Raw genomic sequence first — 15,023 nt, 5'->3', positions numbered from 1 at the left:
ATCTCGGTTTTTCAAGTTGTTATAAGGTTTTATTAGGACAGCAATTTTTCTATTGGTGAAAAAATCGTCAGTCTCACTCAATCAAATGTTATCGTGTGGCTGATTTCTTGTTCTTCTCATCGTGATGTCAAACCGTCATCTCTGACATGTCCAATTATGCATTATTACCCTACGCATGCTCCTATTTTGCCCCCCCACTTGATCCGACGCTTAGGGTCATACCCTACCGGCGTCGTCCCTTGAGTGCCCTAAGTGCTCAAAATTGTCAAATGTTGATGGGCCCTAACTTGGAATCCGTGGCACCTATGAATGATCCATTTAAACCTATGGGGCCACGAGAGGGGTCCCTACAAAAGCCTATCTTGGTTTTTTAAGTTGCCCTATGGTTTTATTAGGGCAGCAATTTTTCTGTTGGCGAAAAAATCATCAGTCTCACTCAATCGAATGTTGTCGCGTGGTTGATTTCTTGTTCTTCTCATCACGATGACGAACCATCAGCTCTGACATGTCTAGTTAGGCATTATTACCCTACGCATGCTCCTATTTTTCCCCCCCACTCGATCTGACGCTCGGTGTCATACCCTATCAGCGTCATCCCTTGAGTGCCCTAAGTGCTCAAAATTGTCAAACTTTGACAGGCCCTAACTCGGAGTCCGTGGCACCTATGAATGATCTGTTTGAACCTACAAAATCCTATCTTTGTTTTTCATGTTGTCATATGGTTTTATTAGGACAACAATTTTTCTGTTGGGGAAAAAATCGTCAGTCTCACTCAATTGAATGTTGTCGCATGGCCAATTTCTCGTTCTACTCATCGCGATGACAAACCATCAGCTCTAACATGTCCAGTTATGCATTATTACCCTATGCATGCTCCTATTCCGCCCCCCCCCCAACTCGATCCGACACTCAAGGTCATACCCTACCAGCGTCGTCCCTTGAGTGCCCTAAGTGCTCAAAATTGTCAAACATTGACGGGCCCTAACTTGGAACCTGTGGCACCTTTGATTGATCCTTTTGAACCTACGAGGCCATGAGAGAGGTCCCTACAAAAGCCTATCTCAGTTTTTCAAGTTGCCCTATGGTTTTATTAGGGCAGCAATTTTTCTGTTGGCAAAAAAGTCATTAGTCTCACTCAATCGAATGTTGTCGCATGGTCGATTTCTCATTCTTCTCATCACAATGACAAAATGTCAGCTCCAACATGTCTAGTTAGGTATTATTACCCTACACATGCTCTTGTTTTGCCTCCCCACTCGATCTGACGCTCAGGGTCATACCCTATCAGCGTCGTCCCTTGAGTGCCCTAAGTGCTCAAAATTGTCAAACTTTGATGGGCCCTAACTCAAAATTTGTGGCACCTATGAACAATCCATTGGAACCTACTGGGCCATGAGAGGGGTCCCTACAAAAGCCTATCTCAGTTTTTCAAGTTGTCATACAGTTTTATTCGAGCAGGAATTTTTCTGTTGGCAAAAAAATTGTTAGTCTCACTCAATCGAATATTATCGCGTGGCCAATTTCTCATTCTTCTCTTCGCGATGATGAACCATCAGCTCCAACATGTCCAGTTAGGAATTATTACCCTACGCATGCTCCTACTTTCCCCCCCCACTCGATCCGACGCTCGGGGTCATACCCTACCAGCGTCGTCCCTTGAGTGCCCTAAGTGCTCAAAATTGTCAAACTTTGACGGGTCCTAACTTGGAATTTGTTTGAACCTATGGGGCCATGAGAGGGGTCCCTATAAAAGACTATCTTAGTTTTTCAATTTGCCATAAGGTTTTATTAGGGCAGCAATTTTACTGTTGGCGAAAAAATCGTCAGTCTCACTCAATCAAATGTTGTCACGTGGCCGATTTCTTGTTCTGCTTGTTGCAATGAAGAACTATCAGCTCCAACATGTCTAGTTAGGCAATATTACCCTACACATGCTCCTATTTTTCCACCCCACTTGATCCGACACTCGGGGTCATACCCTACCAGCGTCGTCCCTTGAGTGCCCTAAGTGCTCAAAATTGTCAAACTTTGATGGGCCCTAACTCAGAATCTGTAGCACCTGTGAATGATCTGTTTGAACCTATGGGGCCACGAGAGGGGTCCATATAAAAGACTATCTTGGTTTTTCAATTTTCCATAAGGTTTTATTAGGGCAGCAATTTTTCTGTTGGCGAAAAAATCGTCAGTCTCACTCAATCAAATGTTGTCACGTGGCCGATTTCTTGTTCTGCTTGTCGCGATGAAGAACTATCAGCTCCAACATGTCTAGTTAGGCAATATTACCCTACACATGCTCCTATTTTGCCACCCCACTCGGTCCAACGCTTGGGGTCACACCCTACCAGCATCATCCCTTGAGTGCCCTAAGTGCTCAAAATTGTCAAACTTTGATGGGCCCTAACTCAGAATTTGTGGCACCTGCGAATGATCCATTTGAACTTATGAGGCCATGAGAGGGGTCCCTACAAAATCCTATCTTGGTTTTTCAAGTTGCCATATGGTTTTATTAGGGGAGCAATTTTTTTGTTGGGGAAAAAATCGTCAGTCTCACTCAATTGAATGTTGTTGCGTGGCCGATTTCTCATTCTGCTCATTGTGATGATGAACCGTCGGCTCTGACATATCCAGTTAGGTATTATTACCCTACGCATACTCCTATTTTTCTCCCCCACTCGATCTGACGCTCAAGGTCATACCCTATCGGTGTCGTCCCTTGAGTGCCCTGAGTGCTCAAAATTGTCAAACTTTGATGGGCCCTAACTTAGAATCCGTGGCACCTGCAAATGATCTGTTTGAACCTACGAGGCCATGAGAGGGGTCCCTACAAAAGCCTATCTCATTTTTTCAATTTGCCATATGGTTCTATTTTGCCTCCCCACTTGATCCAACCCTCAGGGTCATACCCTACCGGCACCATCCCTTGAGCACTAAAATTATATATAAACAAGCATTACACTATAGACACATAATGATCATCAATATTTCCATGTATTGTATACACATAATTACCATTACACTTTCATGTGACATCCATGAAGGGATATGCAAACATGATTTTTTTTTCATTATCAATACAACTACACCAATGTACTCATGTACAGATACATGGACATTATCATCAATATAACTAAACCAATTTGCTCATGGACATTGTATATCATCATAACAATGTTACATCAATTCACATCCATATACAAATACAACATCCCACTTCATCTACATCAGACATCCTCATGTCCTAAGGGAAAAGCTTATGTATAGCAATGCCTGCATATAAATGATGACCAAAATAAGTAACCTTTTTATGCGGAATGAATGTGCTACAAGAAACAAATTATAACACTTAATACAAATTAGTTTGGTAAATTATAAATAGATCATTTCAAATATTTTTAAGACGCACAAGATTGTATAACTATGAAACTTACTAATTTCTCTGCAAAGTATACAAGCATAACTTTGAAGAAAGATGCATGTTGATTAAAGCCCTTCTCACTGCATTTCTCTGCATGGTTGAAGATGATGGTAGATATGGTCATTTATAAATAGCAATACATTCACTTGACTTAATGTTTATACACAAAATTTTATCTCAATAATGCACAAAAAAATATGTACCATCACCAAGAGAGGGTCTTGTCAATGGCGAATGATCTAGCATGAACCTGTATATCATCAAAAATCATAATGTGATGTACTATTGTATATCATCAATAAAGACTTGCATGAGCATAAAGGTTTTGTGATAATTATATCATCAAAAATTGTAAAACTCATCAAATGCATGATAATAAGTCATGTTGGAAAAATACGTCCCTTTCGATTATATCATGTACCTGCTATGTGCATGCAAAAACCGTGTTGCCAAAAAAAAACATTCATCAATAGACCTGCATTTTCAACACATCCTTAATATACACATAACAAACTTGATCATTAAGGTTTAATGATCATTGTTCAAAATGAAATGCATGATAAAAAAAAAAAAGCACCATTAAAGACCTACTACTCAAGTGTGCTCTTTGGTCTTCAGTTTTTCTTGATGTTTCAACAACTTGACATTTGTAGCTATAATAAGATGTGAATACATTATAATGGTTTTTTGTCTCTCATAGTCTTCAAATTTAGGTATGCCATTCTTTCTAATCATGTATGTTCACAACCAAGTTCCCACAACAACAACTGAACCTTTAGGATATGTGAACCCATCATCATTTGTCACTGGTTGTGTTAGCTTTTATTTTCCCTATACACATTGTGCCAACCAATATTCTGATCTCTCTTCATTCCCTTGCGGTGCAAAAACTGCAAAAACATGTCCTGGTTGTACAAGATCTGATAGACAATCATACTCAAGTGAACTTTCCATGTCATCGTTTGACAAGGATATTGTTTGAGATAAAGGAGTTAGATAGTGGGGAACCCACGTATCAACCCACTCACTTGACTCGCACTAATCCCAATCACACCAAACACAACTCTGACAAAAACAAGCCAACGCTCATGTCCAAATGGTCCATGTACTTGCATCTGAGCTGAGAAATGAATGCATCTTTGAAGAATCTTTAATTGTTTGACAATCCAATCTATCTCCCACTATTCCCTCCTCAGCCAACCAAAAGAATCTGCTCACTGCTGAATCAAGAGTACCTCCATGTGACAATGTTGAACTACACCAATCAACAATAGAATGTGCATCAAAGAAATTTGCACCTGAAATCCTCAATTTCTCCTTAACTAGAGCTCTCTTCAGACATGCACCTGCTCCATCATGCTCTCCCTTCCCATGCCCCGCCTCAAAAAAACACCAAATATGAGGTATACTCCTCTCCACATGCATTCTACTCAACCAATAAAACATATGGGCATTCTTGAATTGACCCGTACAGTTATCTGACCATATTATATGTCAGTCAATTGCAATATCTTTCTCATGCAAGAACTCAAAAAAATTCTCGAAAGAATGTTGCACATACTCGGGGGAGTGTGATCTATCATCACTCATATAAAAATGATACTCCCTGATTATCTTCATGTCCTCTTTTGTACTATCAGGAGCATGTCTATATGTAATGTGAACAAAAATAGCAATCTGGACTGAATTGTAGTACTGAGACTATACCTCATTTTGTGGTTGCAATGTATAGTTCTCTGCAAAATCAACCACTGATACAGTAGTGCCAATCAGGAAAGAGTTCTTATACATCCTGAACTGTTGATCCAACCACTGAGACCTATGGGTGTGCCTTGCATACTTGTACAAAATATTTTCCTTAAAATTCAAAATAAATTCAGCAATACTCACTTCTCTTGAGACTAATTCAAATCTAGAACCTTCACCTCCACTCTTCAAAGTATATTTCATTGTCTCGTATCTTTTTTTCTCAACATAATTATTTTCAAACTCGTGTTCGCTGCCCTCATGAAAACATGAAACAAACTTTGACAACCCACCACATTCTCAGCACTTCTCATTCAAACAATCATTTCTATAGAAATAGCAGCCATCATCTCTAGGGCATAAAAATAGATCTTGCAAGTCTCTTGATGATCTCGGAAATAGCATTGCACCACACTCCTGCAACATCTCATTAGTATGCATCATAGAACGAATATGACATAATAGTTCATGGTACATTGAAAACTCCACATGGTACTTGCAACAATAGGTATTGCGAATCTTAAGAGGAACACAATAAAATGGTTTCAAAGATTCAAAGGCCCTTTGTGATATTTGCAAATTTGGATATAATTCACAAAAAAATTTGTACAACATTGTTTGGCTTGATTACAAGAAATGTTTGGGATGCAGTGTGCGGTCTCGGTTGCCGATTCTTAATTTCAAAATGTTCTTTACATTGGGTGACACTTTAGAATTAGAGTGCCAAAATTGTTGAATCTCTTCCTTCACATTGTCAATCAACTTTCTTTCAACACGTGGAAGCCTCCCACCAAATGCCCATGTATCTTGTTGAATTGGATCATCAAGTCTTTGTCTTCGTGCAAGTGCTCTATCCAAAGTTTTACAGTTTATGTTAAAATCAACACAAGTTTGTCTCATTTGATGAGCCTTCCTCAATTGATGGCTTACTAAGGAGGTTGTAATCACTCTTCGAGCAGCTCTCTTATCTCTTTCTTTGGTATTTTTTCCAATAGAATTGAGAGTGTCAAATAGATTTTTTGCAATAATAGAATTTCTCTCCATCTTCTTGTTCATACGAATCTTCAATTTGTTTAGCAATGGTCTCATCTTTATCATCTTTAGCAATTGAACAAAGAGTTGGCATTGCTTGGTCAATGTCTTATTGCTAAAATTTTAGTTGAAAAGTTGTGTAGCCCACAACCAAACGGTTCTTGTTGACCTCTTGCCTTCAAGATTCGTAATAATGTTCTCATCGATTTCAAATAACCATTTTGGGGCTCTTGAAGGTCTTGGATTTGGAATTTTTCTTTCATCCATGAGAGGGTCTTCATTTCTAAAGTAATTAGGTGTTACATATGGTTCACTTGGTTGACCAATTCCACCTTCAATGTTAAAGTTTTCCACATTTTCACCTCCTATGTCAAAATTTTCCACATGTTGAGCATTTTCATTATCACTTTCAACATTTTCAAAATTTTCAATATTTTCACTTTCAAAATCTACATTTTCATTTTCAATAACTTGTGGCATTTTCAAATTCAATTTCCTCTTTAGTTGAAGTAACATTAGCAATATTTAACATACCTTGTCTTCTCCTCCTATGACATTCTCTATCTCTTTCTCTATACACTTCAATTTGGTCATTTGAAAGTTTTCTTTTGCGTTTAGACTTCCGATGACTACTACTCCCCATTTCCCTCCACACATGCTCCTTTGTGATTGATAATGTAACTTTTCACTTTAAGAATCTCCCAAAAGCACAAATTTGTCTCTAGCTATCTGAAAACCTGTGATCCTCAACAAAAAAACAAAATATGCAGACTATGGGCCATTGGACTCTACAAAATGGCCCACAAACCCTTTTTTTCTTGGTTAGAGAGAGAGGGAGGGAGAGAGAGAGAGAGAGAGAGAGAGGGAGAGAGAGAGAGAGGAGAGGGAGAGAGAGAGAGAGGAGAGGGAGAGAGAGAGAGAGAGGGAGAGAGAGAGAGAGAGGAGGAGGAGAGAGAGAGAGCGAGACCATATGACCCCTAATGACATAATTTGGTGTCTTAAGGGGTCCTATGTTGTCCATAGGGGTCATATGGTGTCTCAGGACACCATACGACCTGTTATGACACTATTATGGACACCATATGACTTCTAACGACACCATAGGACCCCTTAAGACACCAAATCATGTCATTAGGGGTCATATGGTATCCTAAGGGGTCGTAGGCCACAATATGACCCAAAGCAACCCAATATGGTGTCATTAGGGGTCATATGGTGTCCTAAGAGGTCATAAGGGTTCATGGGACACCATATGACCCCTTAGGACACCATATGACCCCTAACGACACGATTTGGTGTCTTAAGGGGTCCTATGGTGTCCCAAGACACCATATGACCCCTATGGACACCATATGAACCCTAACGACACCATATGACCACTATGACCTCTTAAGACACCATATGACCCCTAATAACACCATATTGGGTCACTTTGGGTCATATTATGTCCTAAGGGGTCATATTGTGGCCTACGACCCCTTAGGACATAATATGGCCCCTAACGACATGATTTGGTGTCTTAAGGGGTCCTATGGTGTTGTTAGGGGTCATATGGTGTCCACAGGGGTCATATGGTGTCTTGGGACACCATAGGACCCCTTAAGACACCAAATCATATTGTTAGGGGTCATATGGTGTCTTAAGGGGTCTTATGGTGTGCCATGAACCCTTATGACCTCTTAGGACACCATATGATCCCTAATGACACCATATTATATCACTTTGGGTCATATTGTGGCCTATGACCCCTTAGGACACCATATGACCCCTAACAACATGATTTGGTGTCTTAAGGGGTCCTATGGTGTCATTAGGGGTCATATGGTGTCCATAACAATGTCATAATGGGTCGTGTGGTGTCCCACGACACCATATGACCCCTATGGACAACATAGGACCCCTTAAGACACCAAATCATGTCATTAGGGGTCATATGGTTTCCCATGAACCTTTATGACCTCTTAGGACACCATATGACCCCTAATGACACCATATTGGGTCACTTTGGGTAATATTGTGTTCTAAGGGGTCATATTGTGTCCTAAGGGGTCATATGGTGTTCGAAGACACCATATGACTCCTATGGACACCATAGGACCCCTAACAACACCATAGGACCCCTTAAGACACCAAACCATGTTGTTAGGGGTCATATTGTGTCCTACGGCCCTAACAACACCATAGGACCCCTTAAGACACCAAACCATGTCATTAGGGGTCATATTGTGTCCTACGGGTTCGTAGGACACAATATGACCCCTAACAACATGATTTGGTGTCTTAAGTTCGTAGGACACAATATGACCCCTAACGACATGATTTGGTGTCTTAAGGGGTCCTATGGTGTCCTTAGGGGTCATATGGTGTCTTGGGACACCATAGGACCCCTTAAGACACCAAATTGTGTCATTAGGGGTCATATTATGTCCTAAGGGGTTGCGAGACACAATATGACCCCTAACGACATGATTTGGTGTCTTAAGGGGTCCTATGGTGTTGTTAGGGATCATGGTGTCCATAGGGGTCATATGGTGTATTGGGACACCATAGGACCCCTTAAGACACCAAATTGTGTCATTAAGGGTCATATTGTGTCTTACGACCCCTTAGGACACAATATGACCCTTAACGACACAATTTGGTGTCTTAAGGGGTCCTATGGTGTCCAAAGACACCATATGACCCCTATGGACACCATAGGATCCCTTAAGACACTAAATCATGTCATTAGGGGTCATATGGTGTCCTAAGGGGTCATAGGACACATTATGACCACTAACGACATGATTTGGTGTCTTAAGGGGTCCTATGGTGTCGTTAGGGGTCATATGGTGTCTTCGGACACCATAGGACCCCTTAGGACACAATATGACCCCTTAGGACACAATATTACCCAAAGTGACCCAATATGGTGTCATTAGGGGTCATATGGTGTCCTAAGAGGTCATAATGGTTCATGGGACACCATATGACCCCTTAGGACACCAAATGACCCCTAACGACATGATTTGGTGTCCTAAGGGGGCCTATGTTGTCCATAGGGGTCATATGGTGTCTTGGGACACCATACGACCCATTATGACAATGGTATGGACACCATATGACTCCTAACAACACCATAGGACCCCTTAAGACACCAAATCATATCGTTAGGGGTCATATGGTGTCCTAAGGGGTCGTAGGCCACAATATGACCCCTTAGGACACAATATGACCCAAAGCGACCCAATATGGTGTCATTAGGGGTCATATGGTGTCCTAAGAGGTCATAAGGGTTCATGGGACACCATATGACCCCTAACGACATGATTTGGTGTCTAAAGGGGTCCTATGGTGTCCTAAGGGGTCATATGGTGTCCCATGAACCCTTATGACCTCTTAGGACACCATATGACCCCTAATGACACCATATTGGGTTGCTTTGGGTCATATTGTGTCCTAAGGGGTCATATTGTGGCCTATGACCCCTTAGGACACCATATGACCCAAAGCAATCCAATATGGTGTCATTAGGGGTCATATGGTGTCCTAAGAGGTCATAAGGGTTCATGGGACACCATATGACACCTTAGGACACCATATGACCCCTAACAACATGATTTGGTGTCTGAAGGGGTCCTATGGTGTCCCAAGACACCATATGACCCCTATGGACACCATATGACCTCTAACAACACCATAGGACCCCTTAAGACACCAAATCATGTCGTTAGGGGTCATATGGTGTCCTAAGGGGTCATAGGCCACAATATGACCCCTTAGGACACAATATGACCCAAAGCGACCCAATATGGTGTCATTAGGGGTCATATGGTTTCCTAAGAGGTCATAAGGGTTCATGGGATACCATATGACCCCTAGCAACATGATTTGGTGTCTTAAGGGGTCCTATGTTGTCCATAGGGGTCATATGGTGTCTTGGGACACCATACGACCTGTTATGACACTGTTATGGACACCATATGACCCCTAATGATACCATAGGACCCCTTAATATACCAAATCATGTTGTTAGGGGTCATATGGTATCCTAAGGGGTCATAAGGGATCATGATGTCTTAATCTCTCTCTCTCTCCCCTAATCTCATAAGGGTTCATGATGTCTTAATGTCAGAAGGGTTCATGATGTCCTATGGTGTCTTAATCTCTCTCTCCCCCTCTCCCTTAATCTCTCTCTCTCTCTCTCTCTCTCTCCCCTAATCTCTCTCTATCCCTCTCCTCTAATCTCTCCATCTATCTCTCTCTCCCCTAATCTCTCTCTCTATCTCTCTCTCCCTTCCCCCTCCCCATCTCTTCCTCTATCTCTCTGTCTCTGTCTCTCTCTCTCTCTCTTCACTAATCTCTTTATCTCTCTCTACCTTCCCTCCCCTCCCTCCCTCCCTCTCTCTCCATCTCTCTCTCTCTTTGTCTTTGTCTCTCTCTCTCTCCCCTAATATCTCTCTCTCCCCTAATCTCTCTCTATCCCTCTCCTCTAATCTCTCCATCTATCTCTCTCTCCCCCAATCTCTCTCTATCTCTCTCTCTCCCTTCCCCCTACCCATCTCTCCCTTCCCCCTCCACATCTCTCTCTCCCCTAATCTCTCTATCCCTCCCCCTCCCTCCCTCCCTCCCTCCCTCCCTCCCTCCCTCTCTCTCTCTCTCTCTCTCTCTCTCTCCCCCCACTCTCTCTCTCTCTCTCTCTCCCTCTCTCTTTCCCTCTCTCTCTCCCCTCCTCTCTCTCCCCTCCTCTCTCTCTCTCTCTCTCTCTCTCTCTCCCCACCCCCCTCTCTCTCTCTTCCTCTCCTCCTCTCTCTTTCTCTCTCTCTCTAAAATATGACTAATAAAATCCGATATCGTAGTTTATTAGACATCAGATTTTTGCCATCACCATTAATGTGGCAGTTCAGTAAATAAAATGCGGCAACATGAAAATTTTTGGGGACCACAAATTTATATATTAAAATCGGATATCCGATATAATCTGATATCCAATTATATCGGATATCTGATTTTTGTAGTCAAATTTTCAAATTTCAAATTTCGGCTCAGGAATGCTTTGATATTTGGCTTGGAAGTGACAAGCCTGGAAAGTCAACTGAAAAATGTGTTTTTCAGTATTCCTTGATTTTCCAGACTTTACACTGGTGGCTAACGACTTTTTTTGTAGCCAAAATTGATAAAATGAAAAGGGTTTTTTAAGGACGTTCCCAGCTTTCAAACAATATAAGGCTTGTCTTATTTTGACTTTAATAAATAATTATTATTTATTTTCTAATTGAATTTTGACAATAGTCCTGATTGATATATTGATTGAAAAACACTCAAAACTTTCAAACGGTATAACATTTTTTGAATCCAAAACATGCGTCACATCCTGTGCTTCATCTATTATAGGGAAAAATTAAAAAAAATAAAATTTCATAAGGTTTTGACCAAGTTAAGGTGGTTAGACGTAGGAGTTTTTGAATTTCTGAAAAGTTGTAGTAAAAAATTCATAAATAATTATTTACTTTATAAAATAATTAAAAAAATGTGTCACATCCGGACATGAGTCTAATACTTATATTATAAATATTATAAAAAAATATTATGATTTGATTGTGATTAGGTTGTCCAGACATACGTCTACTTTTTATTTTTTTTCTGAAAGTTTAGTACCACTGCATTGAAATTTGAAATTTTCATCAAATAGGATTTTTTTTTTCCAAAAAACAACTAGTAGCTTAGAAACTACATTCAATTTTCTATATATTCTCTTCTTACATATTTTAAAAAAAAATGTTCACAACTTATTCAAATTTTCATGTCAAGTTGCATAACTCTAATTTTCTGAAATTTCATTGCCACTTAAGGGCCTGTTTTGGCACACCATGATCCTGCACATACCCAGAGATGCTATGCTTGTGGAATGTTTGGACACATCTTTGATCAGTGCAGGACAAGACTATTGGCTTGATGATGATGATATAGTTGTAATAGGTTGTATGATGACTTTATTTGTGTTGTCACTAATGGAAACCATGTTTTATTTAGTCACCTAGACCAATCGGTATAGCCTAACTGGTAGTGGAATCAGTTAGACAACAAAACTGCTAAGTTATTGTCAATTGGTAAATAGTAACAAAGTGATGATCATGTGAATGGTATAGATGATTGGAGAAGAGTTAGACATTGAAGTTTTAGAGGAGTGTTGGAGATAGGAACATGCACCTATATTCCAAACTGCATTAGTAGATTCGGTGTATTGAGCGAGTTATGATGGATTTTCCAGTCACAGTTGGGAAGAACAGAGAACCGGTATAGCAGAGTTAGTTTGATCAGTAACCAGTAGACTTATTGTTATGTTTTTAAGTTACAAATTATTTTTATGACAAGATAAAAGTGTAATGAGCAGGAAAATGTAAAAGGTGACTAGATTCAATGAACCTAGGGAATTGTTCCAAGGTTCTTAGCTGACTTAACATAGTTTTTTATAAGGTGATGTAAGTTGTATGATTTCATGGATCAAGAGTGAGAATTTGATCGTGCGGTTGAAAGAGAAGTTAGGTTTTGATGTTTAGTCAGTGATAGACAATGAGAAGAAGAGGATCTAATTAGGCACAAAGGTGATAACTTCAGATCAATTGAACTTGTTATCTTCCTAACAGTTGCAACAAGAAAATCCTCTAACAAGGTCACTCCTAACAAGGTGTGGTAGGATCCTAGCAAGTTCGAAGGTGAAATCCTCTAACTAGGTGACACATTAGCTCGTGTTTGTAAATCCTAGTAATGTGGGTAGCTCCTAAAAGGGTTGGGTCCTAACAAGCCTTATTGTATAGCTCTTAACTGGGCTAAAACACTCTTAACTGAGTGTGCCCCTAACAGGGTAGTTGTATGACCTTAATCAGTCAGATCTCTATACTGCAATTAAAAGATCCTTGTGGGTACTAATTCCCACCATGGTTTTTCCCACTTGGATTTCCACTTGAAAAATCATTGTGTTATGATTTGCATTCTTTGTTAGATGTTTTCTTATGTGATTATATTTCTTGCATGCTTATTGATTTTCAAGTTGGTGAAAGTAGTTATCAGATTTATTAAGTTTTTGCTTGCACTGATTCACCCCCTCCCATATCAGTTCCTTATAAGTTTATAAATTGGTATCAAAGCCTAATTCCTTTAAGGCCTAACTACTTGGGAAGGATCTCTAAGGATAACATGGGGGAAGGTTCAATGAGTTACAGAGAGCTTTCACACAAGCTTGCAAAATCTAAAGAAGCCCTTAGTGAACTAAAGGTCAAGTACAAAGCTTCATTGGCTAAGAGAAGAGAGTTGGCTGAGAAGTTGATGGGACTCAGTGAAAACAATTCATCTAAGGAAGGAACCATTAATGCCTTGTCTAATGAGGTGGAAAAGGTGAATGATGAAAAGACAAATATGAGGAGAGAGTTAGAAGCGAGGAGGACATCAAAAGACAAAATAAGAGATAAGGAGCATGAAATATTTAAGTTGAACCAGGAGATTGGTACCTTGCGTGTACATCTTCATGAGAAAAAAGAGGAAATACAAGCTGATCTAGATATGGCTATGTCTCTTAGAGAAAGTCTCACAAAGAAGAATGATGAGCTTACCAAGGAGTTGGCTGATGCAAATGAGTTACTATCTAAATTCAACAAGAGCACTGATATGCTTGATGAGAAGATTCAAACACAAAGGCAAAAAGGAGATACACATTGCTTGGGATACACATCCTTTGAACAAGGAGAGCCATCCAATACCAAGGACACCATGCATGAAGCCAAATCTGCACCAAAGACCAAGAAGAACACCTGTAAGAGAACCTACAAACCAATATGTTTTAACTGTCATAAGGTAGGTCATATTGCAAATATTTGTAGAAGTAGATCTATTACTTTTGATGGATATAGACCTAATGCATATGAAGGATATAAGCCTAGTACTTTTGATGGATGTTGCTTCAATTGCAACAAGTATGGGCATAGAGTTATTGAGTGAAAGTCAAGAGTGAACAATTAGAGATCTTACATGAATCAGAGGTCTAACGGTGAATGACAGAGATCTTACAATGACCGGAGGAACCCTACTTGGTAGAGACCTTATGTGAACTGGTCTAGTCCATATAAAACAGAGAATAGATGGAATATGACATGTTCAATCCGTCACAACTATGGTCATGTGGCTATGAATTGATAGAGAAGAACAGATAGAGGAAATGCTAGACCTTGGAGAGCATCTGGAATGACATGTTATCACTATCACAAACCAAGACACATTGTAAGGTTTTGTAGAGCTAGAATGAACCAACTAGTTAATTAATATGTTGATCAGAAAGGAAAGAAGAAGGTGGATGTGGAAAAAACTAGAAGTGAGATGAATAAGATATGGATGAAGAAAAGTGAGGAGAAACCATCGGAGGAATCCAATTATTCACCTAGCATGGAGAATCCCTCATCATAAAACTAAGCTATGTATGAAGCTTAGGGGGAGCATATTGTCCGATCCATTTCTAGACCCCCTAAATGGTGTGTGGTAAGTCAAATCAGCATGTTTTTGATGCAAAATGATGTTATGAAGTGATTTTGAGATGTAACCAGTAAATTGGATGTAATATGTGAACTGGTAGCAAGTTCTAGGGTTGAACGGTGAATAGGTTATGTTCAATTGGTTTAGCATTAAATGCAGTTGGTAAAAGGCAAATAAAAAGGTGTTTTATAGTCTCATTTTTCACTTAGCATTTTTGAGAGCACATTTGGAGAGCAACAAAAACATAGGAGAGCATTTGATTGCTACTTTGGTGAAGTTGATAGTGGATTGTGAAGATTTGTGGAAAATTGAGTCAGTGGAAGAGCAT

Source organism: Cryptomeria japonica, chromosome 7, assembly GCF_030272615.1.
Source record: "Cryptomeria japonica chromosome 7, Sugi_1.0, whole genome shotgun sequence".
Lineage (NCBI taxonomy): Eukaryota > Viridiplantae > Streptophyta > Pinopsida > Cupressales > Cupressaceae > Cryptomeria > Cryptomeria japonica.
This window is presented reverse-complemented; position numbering follows the sequence as displayed.